This window comes from Coffea eugenioides, chromosome 9, assembly GCF_003713205.1.
Source record: "Coffea eugenioides isolate CCC68of chromosome 9, Ceug_1.0, whole genome shotgun sequence".
NCBI lineage: Eukaryota > Viridiplantae > Streptophyta > Magnoliopsida > Gentianales > Rubiaceae > Coffea > Coffea eugenioides.
In genome coordinates, this window is record NC_040043.1 from 9,401,199 (window position 1) to 9,413,312 (window position 12,114).

The window sequence follows — 12,114 nt, forward strand, 5'->3', positions numbered from 1 at the left end:
AATTATATAAACAGAAAAGCAATTTGAAGAGATTGTTCATATTCACATTGCATCTTGGGAGAAAGGATTTTGAGCATGATTACCTCTAAAATGTCTCCAACATTGACTATGAATGCATTAGGAAGTGGCACAACAGGAACCCAAGCCTTTTTTATTTGGAGGCCTTCCACTTCATTGACTTGAAGCACTATGGTAAGCCCACCAGCATCAGAGTGGGGGCAAAAGCCCATCACTCGCTCAGGTTGGGGACACACGGTGGATAATTGTTCATCCTGATTGATTGCATCCCTTCTTGAAAAAGCATTGTCATATCTTCAAGCTTCATTCCTAATGCTTTTGTCATTTGCTCAAGGACCTTGATGGCAAGGATTTTCAATTATGCATTGTGCATTGTTATTATATATTGGATATTCTTTACTTTTTATTTACCTTTTTTTTAACATTGTAGAGAAACTCTAGACTAGTACTCAAGGGAATTGAAAATCCTTGCCATCAAGGTCCTTGAGCAAATGACAAAAGCATTAAGAATGAAGCTTGAAGATATGACAATGCTTTTTCAAGAAGGGATGCAATCAATGAGGATGAACAATTATCCTCCGTGTCCCCAACCTGTGGCTTATTAATTTTCCTCATAAAGACAATTAAGAAGGTAAGATTTAAGAAAGGGATAATTTCATAAACCTTCCCTAAGTTTTTTAACAATTTCATTGAGCTCCTTTAAGGTTTCAAAAATTACACCTACCTCCCCTAAATTGACACTTTTGGTAACCAAACCTTAGACTCGGTCAAATTTTTTAATGAATATCCTAAAATACCCTCAACTTATAACATTTGAATTACTTTCCAGAACAATCATAATATATTTAACACAAATATACAAAAAGAGTGTGAAGTATTTAACACCATATTTATTATTTGATAAGCAAAGATGACAATAGTTCTATCACTATGATGAACTACTTTAAATGGTGATTTACCAGGGTATGTATTTTTTAATTTGAAAAAGAAAATACCGTCATAATTCTTTTAAAGTTTGTAGAATTTTGGATCGGTGGAACTATCATAGCTTGGTAGCAATTTTGGGCTTTTTTTTTGAGTTAATGTTGCTTTTGGTACCAAAAACAATCAGCAAGTAAAAATTAGATCACATTCAAAGTCATAAAAAATGTCACTAGTAAAACATTTATGCTGTTAATGTTTATATTTTATGGTTTTATTAGCAAAAATATAAAAAGGGGGAATAAGAATAGAAAAAGAAAAGAAAAATAATTATTAATACCATTCTTTGTAAAAGTATATCTAACAAGAGAGTTTTATTAAAATGTTAAAACTAATATTATTATTTTATGTGGGCAAAGGAGGTAAATGTTATTTTTATAACCTTGAGGGAGCTCAATGAAATTATCAGAAACTTGAGGAGAGGTTTCTGAAATTGTCCCTTTAAGAAAAGCAAGAGAGGATATATTTTCCTGTATGAGAGAGAGAAAGAGAGAGAGATGATATAATTTATTTTTCGTCAATCGTCATGATCTACACTATTCATACTCTAACCTATTCTAGGAGGAGACCCAACTGAATCTATTGGGGAACCGACGGGGATTGAATCACCATCGGATCAAACTATTTCTACTCTAATCTATTTTAGGGGAAGGCTCAACTGAATCCATTGAAAAATCAACGGGAATTGAATCACCATTGAATCAAACGTACGCACCCTTATGGATTTGAGAAAACCACATATAGTAGTAAAGTGATGTTGGGTAAGATTTGAACCTTTAACCTCCCACTCCATCAAGACTTTAAGTCATTGGGTGGCCAATAGCCATATGATTAAAAGAAGAGAAATGTTAGAAAACAATTAAGAATGACTCCAAGGTAAAAAAATAAGAAGAAAAGGCCTATCATGTGGAGACTTTAAGAGAGATAATGATAAAAATATTCAATCCTTAGGACACTTTGTGGATAAGCTGTCCTTTTTTTATAATTTGTCTTTTTTTATTCTTTCTTTGAAGGAGTGGTTGATAAGCTGTCTTGATCATTACACATGGAATTTTATTGAAGGAATAACATTTGATGTTTCATGTCGTACATCGGCCCCTAAGACAGTATGACTTCCAAATAAATGCATCTACATAATAAAAAATATATATATATATTACGTACACTCGGATATTCTCTGCTACAATTTTTCATGTAACAGCATTTGGCTTTATTATTGCCTCTGCCTCCTCGATTTCAATTATATGTAAAAGCTTTTTTCTGTTAACCAATTATATGTTTAGTTCTGGCGGGCTACCTACCAGCATTATCAAAATTTTTTTTTTCTGAATAAAGCATTTTAGTCATCAATGGAATACTTTTTATAAACAAATTGTGACCTAGAATAAAGAATAATTGAGTGGTTATCGTCCTTTTTACCCCTCAACAACTGAATGAGACATATATTATTATTTTTTTCGACAAAACTAAATTCACAAACAGTGATTAAGATGCTGCATAACCATTATCTACATCTTTCTTTATTTACTGTTCTTTAAGATTTAAGACAAAGTACTTAATTACCTCATCAAGTCCTTTATTACTTTGCTTATTAGAAGGGAATTATATAGTTCAAGTCCTTTATTTCAGTGATGAAGATTTATTGCGTACTTCCGTCTACCAATTAATCCCTGATTTCCATAAAATAAAATCAATACAGTATTTGTAATCTATCGATTTCCCCTCTCCTAATTTTCCCAAATCTCTAATTTCAACCCTTAATTCATAAACTTCCATGCAATGTTGGTATTACAAAGATAATCGACATTGCCACTGTAGAAATAAAGGAGCAGAGGAGATAAGGAATAAATTAGCAAGCGGTAGTATATAAAGAACCAAATTAACCACCAGTGCTATAATAAAGGACCAAAATGTTCATATTTCCATCAATTAAAATACATGAAAGAATCAAACCGCCACACTTAAATAATGTCTCTTATTGTAAATCCAGTTTATAAATCATAAAAATCATCATTATATCTCTTTACAATTTCGATTCTAGACTTTCAGTTTCTTTATATATATCAAGATGTTGACAATTTATGTAAAAGAAAATAGAAAGATTACAGGTACGGTGATTTGCAAAGTTACAGACTGCTACTAACCACTTCTTTTCTTACCCTATGACTAGTCTATGATCATCTTATCCCTAGCTTTTAAGTATTTTCACCCACAAAATTTTAAAATTTTAGACAAGTGTAGAGAATTTTAGACGCTTATGACTTTCAAAAGTTATACTGTGTGTGATGTTACTATAGTCCTCATGTGTTTGACAACACAATTCATCATTTAAACTTAATGTATTTAGATCTTAATATATTCAGATACATTTGATAACCAAAAATTGAACATCTGAATTAATTAAGTGCCATTAAATTTTTTAGGCAAAACTTGCTATAAAAAATAAATGATAAACTTTTCACTTATCATCGAATGTGATATACACTCAAACGTATTTGATTTAATACTTAATAATTCAATAATTTAATAGATTCAAATTTCAGTTTTCATACTTCAATTTTATCAAATGCACCCTAAATACAATGATATGAATGTGTGTGCAAATTTTCTTGTACCTGAATGGAAGAGGAAGGTTGGGAAGTAAATGAGGTTTTCTCAAGTGACTTGGCAGAGCGACCATGAATAGCATGTCACCCCAGTTAAGTTTTTGTTCCTCCGATACAACAAAGGCCTGTCCATATCCTTCTACATCGCCCGGTTCCTGGGCAAATCTCTTCTTCTCTTCAATCGTCAAATTGAAAAACTTTTGCATCTCTAGTTTCAGTTTGTCCACTAATGAAGAGCTCACTCCATGATTAATCAGCTGGTGACAAATTGTACAGTCACTAATTATTTGGTGCTGACTATTATAACACTTCTACATTTTAACAGCGGGCATGTATATCCATTTAAATTAGATGATTGTCCTTGTATAACAATTCAAAGAAGATCCCAGGAAAAGCAGGAAAGAAAAGGAGATCACTCCTATTACATTCTAGTCATGCATTATGTACTACTACTAGAGAAAACCAAATGAGTTCATATATTAGGGTAGGCATGCTCGCTTTTGACATAAAATTTCTGGATAATTACAAGAAAAGAAACATTTCAATATGAAAAAAAAAAACTTGTGGCAAGATATATCATTTACCTACAGTCCTGAAAAGTCATAGTTATTAACATAATAAATATTTCAGAATTATTTTATTCCCTTGAAAGTAAGTTAAAGTTGTGGTAAAAACCAAATTGAAATGACTAGTAGATTTTGAGCAAATACTATTACAATCAGACTCCATTATTAGGTCAACAACAATACCTAATATATGCATATACAAATACAAAATGACAAACCTGGAAGATGCCCCATTCTTTGCAGGCAAAATGCAACTTTTCAAGCTCTGGATTCACTGATTCATCAGAAAGCAACCTTTGCATGTCAATTACTGGGATTTCCTCTGTGGAGACCCCATGAAGTTTGGTTGGATCAGGTCGTATGTATCGGGGTGGAACTGATGCAAATTTCTCCTTAGCTAACTCTTGAAGATAGGGTACTTTTAGAGAGCTTCCCAAATTTATCATACCAGATTCCATGTTTGTGGTTTGTGTAAATCTCTACCTATATATATATACGTAGCTCGAAGTTGCAATTGATATCAATTCGTGATCAAGGCACACTTTATATGTGTCATATGTGTAAATAGTATAACTGATATTTAGTTGTAAAAGTTATTTTACTAAAATTTGGTTTTACATTTTGAAATTTTTAGAGATAATGTAAAAGATGACACAAAATTTTAGCACCACAGATTCAAATCACACTTTGTATACTTAGATATTCGAAAGATATTTCCTTAGTGACATGTTATAGTTCTTGGACAAACATACTTACTTTTGTTAAGGTTAATAAAAGACTAAAGGAATTTTGGAAATTTTCCTTAATATTATGTTCATAACGTTTAATTGTATATTCTAATTTTTGGTAAATTAACCAACCTCAAACCTGATCATATGCTACTTTGGGAAGATTAATTAAAAAAATGAAATTTAGATTTCACAATTATTGGCACTCTTTCCTATTTTTGATATGTCACATTTGGAATATTCTACTTTTAGAAACTAAACTTAACTAATAAAACAATATTTTTAGATTTAACCCAAACAAAAAGCATTAATGATATTTTGATCAATGAAATAAATTAAAATCTGAGAAAAACAAATGGGGAGTTGAAGGCTCAATGAGAGGTTTAGGTTGAAAAATGTATGTCTCCACATAAATATATATATATATATAAAGTAAATTTTCTGATTTATTTTATGACAAGGTCAGTATTTTTGTCATGGCTAACTCCTTTCATGAATTATGCAAAACACAATCCACATACACCCACACATACATACATGCATACATACATACATATATACATACATATATATGTATAGAAAAGATTAATTCATATATAAATACACACAAATTTTCTGATTTGTTTTACGACAAGGCTGGTGATTTTGTTATGGCTAACTCCTTTCATGAATCATGCGCAACACAATCCACCATGGCTAACGATTTGATTTTGTTTATCGAGTTTTCTCTCAACTGAAAAAAAGTTTATCGTTCACTTTCAATATCAGTGACACTTGAATAATAAGCTTGTTTAGTACAACTAAATGGAATTTCTTTGGTATTGGTCATCTGAAAAAGTAATCTCAGAGTAAGCACCAGCTACGGTTATAAATGTTTCTACAAAATTGTTGATAACATGGCGACAACTTAAAGTCTTCATGGAACGTCTCTGGAGTGATGTCTTCCTTTATCAATTTGTATCAAAATTGGATTAGTCCATCTCCAAAAATTGATGACTTACAAAATAGGATCCACATACATTGCTACGCAGATGAGCTTGCGATTGTTCATTATTAAAGTAGACAACACCAGCCTAAAGAGAGCACATCAGTGCCCACCCAGTCACAAAATATCAGTGTCAATTGTACTACAAAATGTGACTACTAACACACAAATATATAACCATTAAGACAATGAAATACAAATATTAACAACGTACCTAATAAAAACTTTAGAGATACATAATAAACACAAAATCCAGAACTTTTATATTAACTAAACTTGGAATCAACTACAAAAGATAAAGATTTGGAAGGAATACAACCCTTGTCACATGAGCTTTCTTCCTTGCCTTCTTCATCCTCCATCTTCTTCTTCATCTAGCTAATAACAAGAATGGATGAACTATCTTACTCTATACTAAGCTAAACTAACACTAGGAAGATGAAAAGAGCTACATTTCTGCAACTTCAAGCTTCTCCCGTATGTCTTCTCTCTCTCCCCCTTCAATCTTGCAATCTTGGCTATTTTATGATGAAAGTTTTTCGAGAAATGAGGCCTCCACCTTCCTTTTATAGCTGGGAATGTTTCTCACATGTCTAGCATCACATGTGAGTTGGTGGAGGTGAAATTGAGTTTTACGCGTACATAGCAGCCTTTTCTGACCATAATCCGGTCACAAATCCGGCCGGATTGCTACAGTGACCATTTGGTCACTTCTGGTTCAATTTCCAGCTCTGCTCCGATTTTGCATCAACTTCCACTGAACTTATCTTGATGATAAAAGCTGATTTAGCTCTTGACCAAAACATGAAACTTGTAGCCCTTTGAGTTAGCTTTTCAATGCACAAGAATCACCTCATTTGGATCTGTTTAGGCTGAGAAATGACCGAAATACTCTTGCCTGCTCATTGCCCTATTTCAGTTTCGACCAAATAAAATTGGCTAATGTACTTCGGCTTTTTGACTTGGAAAACCTTCAAACTGGATTCAGATGTCCACCAAAGTTGTAGATCTATCTTTTATCTTTAAATTAGTTCAAGAATCATCTTAATCCGATCACTGTAGCTCAAGTTATAGCCAAAATACGAAAATGTGTCAAAACGGTCAAAATGCACAAAATCCCAATAAAAAGTGATAAAAACCTCATTTAATCACTTAAAAGCATTTTTCACCAATTATAGCCAAAATGATTCATTTTCTTCCAATAATGTAACTAAAGTGACTAAAAATAATATGAAATATCATACAATTATTACGTAAATTAGTCACTTATCAAATTCCCCCACACTTAAATCATTGCTTGTCCTCAAGTAATCCACACATAATCAACTACAATGATTCAAGAGGTGAAACAATATATGCACTTTTGTCGAATTTAATTCCTCATGACTTGGAAAACAATCATTATACTATTATTTAATTTACACTAAATACTCATAATATCAAGTAAAGGAAAGATAATTATGTATCGGGGTTTGGTTGGAAACAATCATTATACAATAAAGACCCCATGAAGTTTGGTTGGATCAGGTCGTATGTATCGGGGTGGAACTGATGCAAATTTCTCCTTAGCCAACTCCTGAACATAGGGTACTTTTAGAGAGCTTCCCAAATTTATCATACCAGATTCCATATGTAAAAGATGACACAAAATTTTAGCACCACAGATTCAAATCACACTTTATATACTTAGATATTCGAAAGATGTTTCCTTAGTGACATGTTATAGTTCTTGGACAAACATACTTACTTTTGTTAAGGTTAATAAAAGACTAAAGGAATTTTGGAAATTTTCCTTAATATTATGTTCATAACGTTTAATTGTATATTCTAATTTTTGGTAAATTAGCCAACTTCAAACCTGATCATATGCTACTTTGGTAAGATTAATTAAAAAATGAAATTTAGATTTCACAATTATTGGCACTCTTTCCTATTTTTGATATGTCACATTTGGAATATTCTACTTTTAGAAACTAAACTTAACTAATAAAACAATATTTTTAGATTTAACCCAAACAAAAAGCATTAATGATATTTTAATCAATGAAATAAATTAAAATCTGAGAAAAACAAATGGGGAGCTGAAGGCTCATTGAGAGGTTTAGGTTGAAAAATGTACGTCTCCACATAAATATATATATATATATATATAAAGTAAATTTTCTGATTTGTTTTATGACAAGGTCAGTATTTTTGTCATGGCTAACTCCTTTCATGAATTATGCAAAACACAATCCACATACACACACACATACATACATCATACATACATATATACATACATATATATATGTATAAAAAAGATTAATTCATAAATAAATGCACACAAATTTCTGATTTGTTTTACGACAAGGCTAGTACGAATCATTGGCTGACGATTTGATTTTGTTTATCGAGTTTTCTCTCAACTGAAAAAGAGCTTATCGTTTACTTTCAATATCAGTGACACTTGAATAATAAGCTTGTTTAGTACAACTAAATGGAATTTCTTTGGTATTGGTCATCTGAAAAAGTAATCTCAGAGAAAGCACCAGCTACGGTTATAAATGTTTCTACAAAATTGTTGATAACATGGCGACAACTTAAAGTCTTCATGGAACGTCTCTGGAGTGATGTATTCCTTTATCAATTTGTATCAAAATTGGATTAGTCCATCTCCAAAAATTGATGAGTTACAAAATAGGATCCACATACTTTGCTACGCGGATGAGCTTGCGATTGTTCATTATTAAAGTAGACAACACCAGCCTAAAGAAAGCACATCAGTGCCCAGCCTGTCACAAAATATCAGTGTCAATTGTACTACAAAATGTAACTACTAACACACAAATATTTAACCATTAAGACAATGAAATACAAATATTAACAACGTACCTAATAATACAGCAAGTTTTATCACTTATTAAAAATTGTGTCTCATAATCAATCTCATCTAGCGAACGTCCGTACTAAAACTATTTAAACCATCAATTGCAATTGCTCTATCAATAGTAGAGAATCTTCACCCAATTTGAGACTTTTCCCAGACTGCGTATATACAATTAATATGTCGTTTGGAATTTTGCACTTCAACTATAAATGGATTGGTTTTGACATTATTACCCATAGGTTGGCTTTATTCTAGGAGTTGTTTTGCTTCTAAAATGACTCGTATACATCAGAGGCATGAACAGATAGTACCTTATTGGTTGAGGCCTCGACAATAATTGAAAGTATTAGAACCGCAAGCCAACTATTCTAACCCCTTTGAAATGCTAAACGTGTAGAAAGATGGAAGTACTGGTAAAATTAGTAATTCCATTACCAGAAGTGGCAAAGTGCAAAAAATTAAGATAACGTTAAGGAAAAAGTGCAAATTACACTAAAAGTTAGGGGCTTTGATTATTTTACCTTTTGTTTTGTTAGGTGGTTGTATATCATCGAACCTATAGGTGATGGTACATCCACAGTTTTCGATATTTATTTTCATTAATTCCTAGTCATTACTTTAAGTTAATCTTATGCGTGTCGATTTAGATAAAATTATGGTCAAGTCTTGTGGTTGATAGCGAAAAAGTTGTTGAAGGTTTTAAATATAAAATCAGTTCATTTATTGTCTTGGAAAAAAAATCAAAATACTTCTATGCACATATAACTGTTTGGGCGTTAAGGAACAAATTTTTATGGTCTGTGAAGGTTTGGAGGAAAATTTTGCAGATTAAAGATTTGGCTCAACCTTTTATTAGACATATTATGGGGAATGGGACTAACACCAATTTCTGGTTTGATACATGGCATCCCCTTGGGCCATTATATAAACAATTAATAGGCAACTTACTTTACAGTTTTGGATGCAAACCAAATGCTTCTGTATCAGAAATTAAAAGTGGATGGTAAGTGGAGATGGCCTGTTGGCAGGAAAGAAACAGCTGAACTGAGGAGGCTTAAGGAAGCTATACCTGCGTGTTTTCAACCTTTGGTGGGGTTTGAGGATCAAATTGTGTGGGAGAAATGTTTATCTGGTGTATTCCATACAAAAACTGCCATGAAGCTTCTTAGTGGCGCAAGAAAGAAGATGACTTGGGCAAAACTAGTTTGGGGAAAAGGATTTGTGCCAAGGTCTGCGTTTATTTTAGGGTTAATCACATTTTATCCCATTAAAGAATACCCCATTTCTCAGTTTACCCCCTAACCTTTAATTTTGTTCACTTAACCCCCTTTAGGACAAAATTGCCCTTGCATTATTTTGACTTTTCATTTACCTTATTTTCCTTTCTTTTATTTCTTTTTCTCTTTCTTCTTTATTTAATTCTTTCTCTTTCCCACAAAAATTTTCACCTTAATGATTGAAATTAAAAAAGAAAAATTGCAGAGATCTATCTTTTCCTTAAATGATTAAAAAAAATTCAAATCACTTTCCTAAAATACAATTTTTTTTAGCCTTTCAATTCTTTTAATTTTGAGTTTTCCTCTTTCCTTTCTAGTTTCTCATTTTATTCCCAAGAAAATATCTTAAGATGAAATTGTGACCTGATTAATAATTATCAATTGAAATTTGTGACACGTGGCATCATACAAAAAATCAAAATTAGTTTTTGATGTCTTTTAAACCTTCGCCCAGAAATATGCAATTACAAACTCAAAACAAAAATTTTCGTGGAAATCGAATTTTCTATTGGGAAGGATGATAGAGAGAAGAAAGAGAAAAAGAAATAAAAGAAAGGAAAACAATTTCATCTTATGATATTTTCTTGAGAATAAAATGAGAAACTAGAAAGGAAAGATGAAAACCCAAAATTAAAAGAATTGAAAGGCTAAAAAAATTGTATTTTAGGAAAGTGGTTTGAATATTTTTTTGATCATTTAAGAAGAAGATAGATCTCTGTAATTCCTCTTTTTTAATTTCAATCATTAAGGTGAAGATTTTTGTGGGAAAGAGGAAGAATTAAATAAAGAACAAAGAGAAAAAGAAATAAAAGAAAGGAAAACAAGGTAAATGAAAAGTCAAAATAATGCAAGGGCAATTTTGTCCTAAAGGGGGTTAAGTGAGCAAAATTAAAGGTTGGGGGGTAAACTGAGAAATGGGATATTCTTGAAGGGGATAAAATGTGATTAACCCTTTATTTTATTGCTGCTATGTAAGAAAAGGTTTGATAGATTAGTTGTTTGAATACTGCAGCTATAGTAGTACGACGAGGGATGATTGCCAAATTGAAAGATTAACTTAAATTGAAAATTGGGTTCTAATAGAAATAACGTGCAACTTTATACTTGGTTGCTTAGAATCTCGTGTCGGTAGAATTGTATGTCCATGCATGTTACCAATGCTCCAATCGTAAATGCTATATTTTATTTTTTGTATGCTCAGTTCTTTTCTGGCTGTTTTAACAGCAAAACTCAAATGATTAGTTAAGGATTAAATTTAGAAACAAACTGTTCAGATGCAAGTGAACTGCACATAGCTAAATTTCCTGATTTGGAACCTGTTAATTTGGTTAATAACTTAATCGTAGGAGCTTCTTTTTTGGTTTTCTCTTTTTTTTTTTCTTGGACCAAAATCATCCTATATTTTTCGCTCATATGAAACTGCATCTTACAAAGCAAATGTATCTTTTCCTTTTCCTTTCTGAGTTACTTTATCAAGAAGTATCTTTCTCCTACCATGAAATTCTCGAATGCAGACAATATTTCCATATTCTAAAACCTTTAGGCAGCTAAGGCCAACGTAGTCAGCATACGCAGCTAAAGCTACAAAGAACCCCACACACATTATAGATTAAATTTGGGTGAGGCAGAATCCGCTTAAGCAGATGAAGATTGTGCTAGGACATGTCAGTGTCACTACTGAAACAAAGCTAGAGTCCAAAGCATGGGCTGTTGTTTGTTGGGGGGGGGGGGGGGGGGCGAGGGACAGGCAGGACCATAGGATTTGTTGCCACTACTACTCTATCAAAATTTTGGGACCAGGAGTACGGGAGGTTATCGGTGACAACTGTCTGAAATGGTGTAAAGATTTTTGAATCCATTGTAATCTAGATTGAATAATTCAGATTGAATAGACTGTACATCTTTACCATGGAAGTGTAATATTTTGTTATCGCTCATGTGGATATTGCGTGCCTGTTGTAAGAATGTATGAACTGTTTAATTTGAATTATAATCCAAAAATCCTTACACTATTCCGAACGGTTGTTAGTGATACTGTGCATTCCCCTGGTCTAAAATTTTGTGGCTTGATCTAAATCGTAATT

General features: G+C 32.2%; 1 pseudogene; it reads right to left on the reverse strand.

The window, feature by feature from the left end:
* LOC113782157 overlaps nt 1-7,508 on the reverse strand; it is a 21,372-nt pseudogene extending 13,864 nt beyond the window's left edge.
* Nucleotides 7,509-12,114: the final 4,606 nt, after the last annotated feature.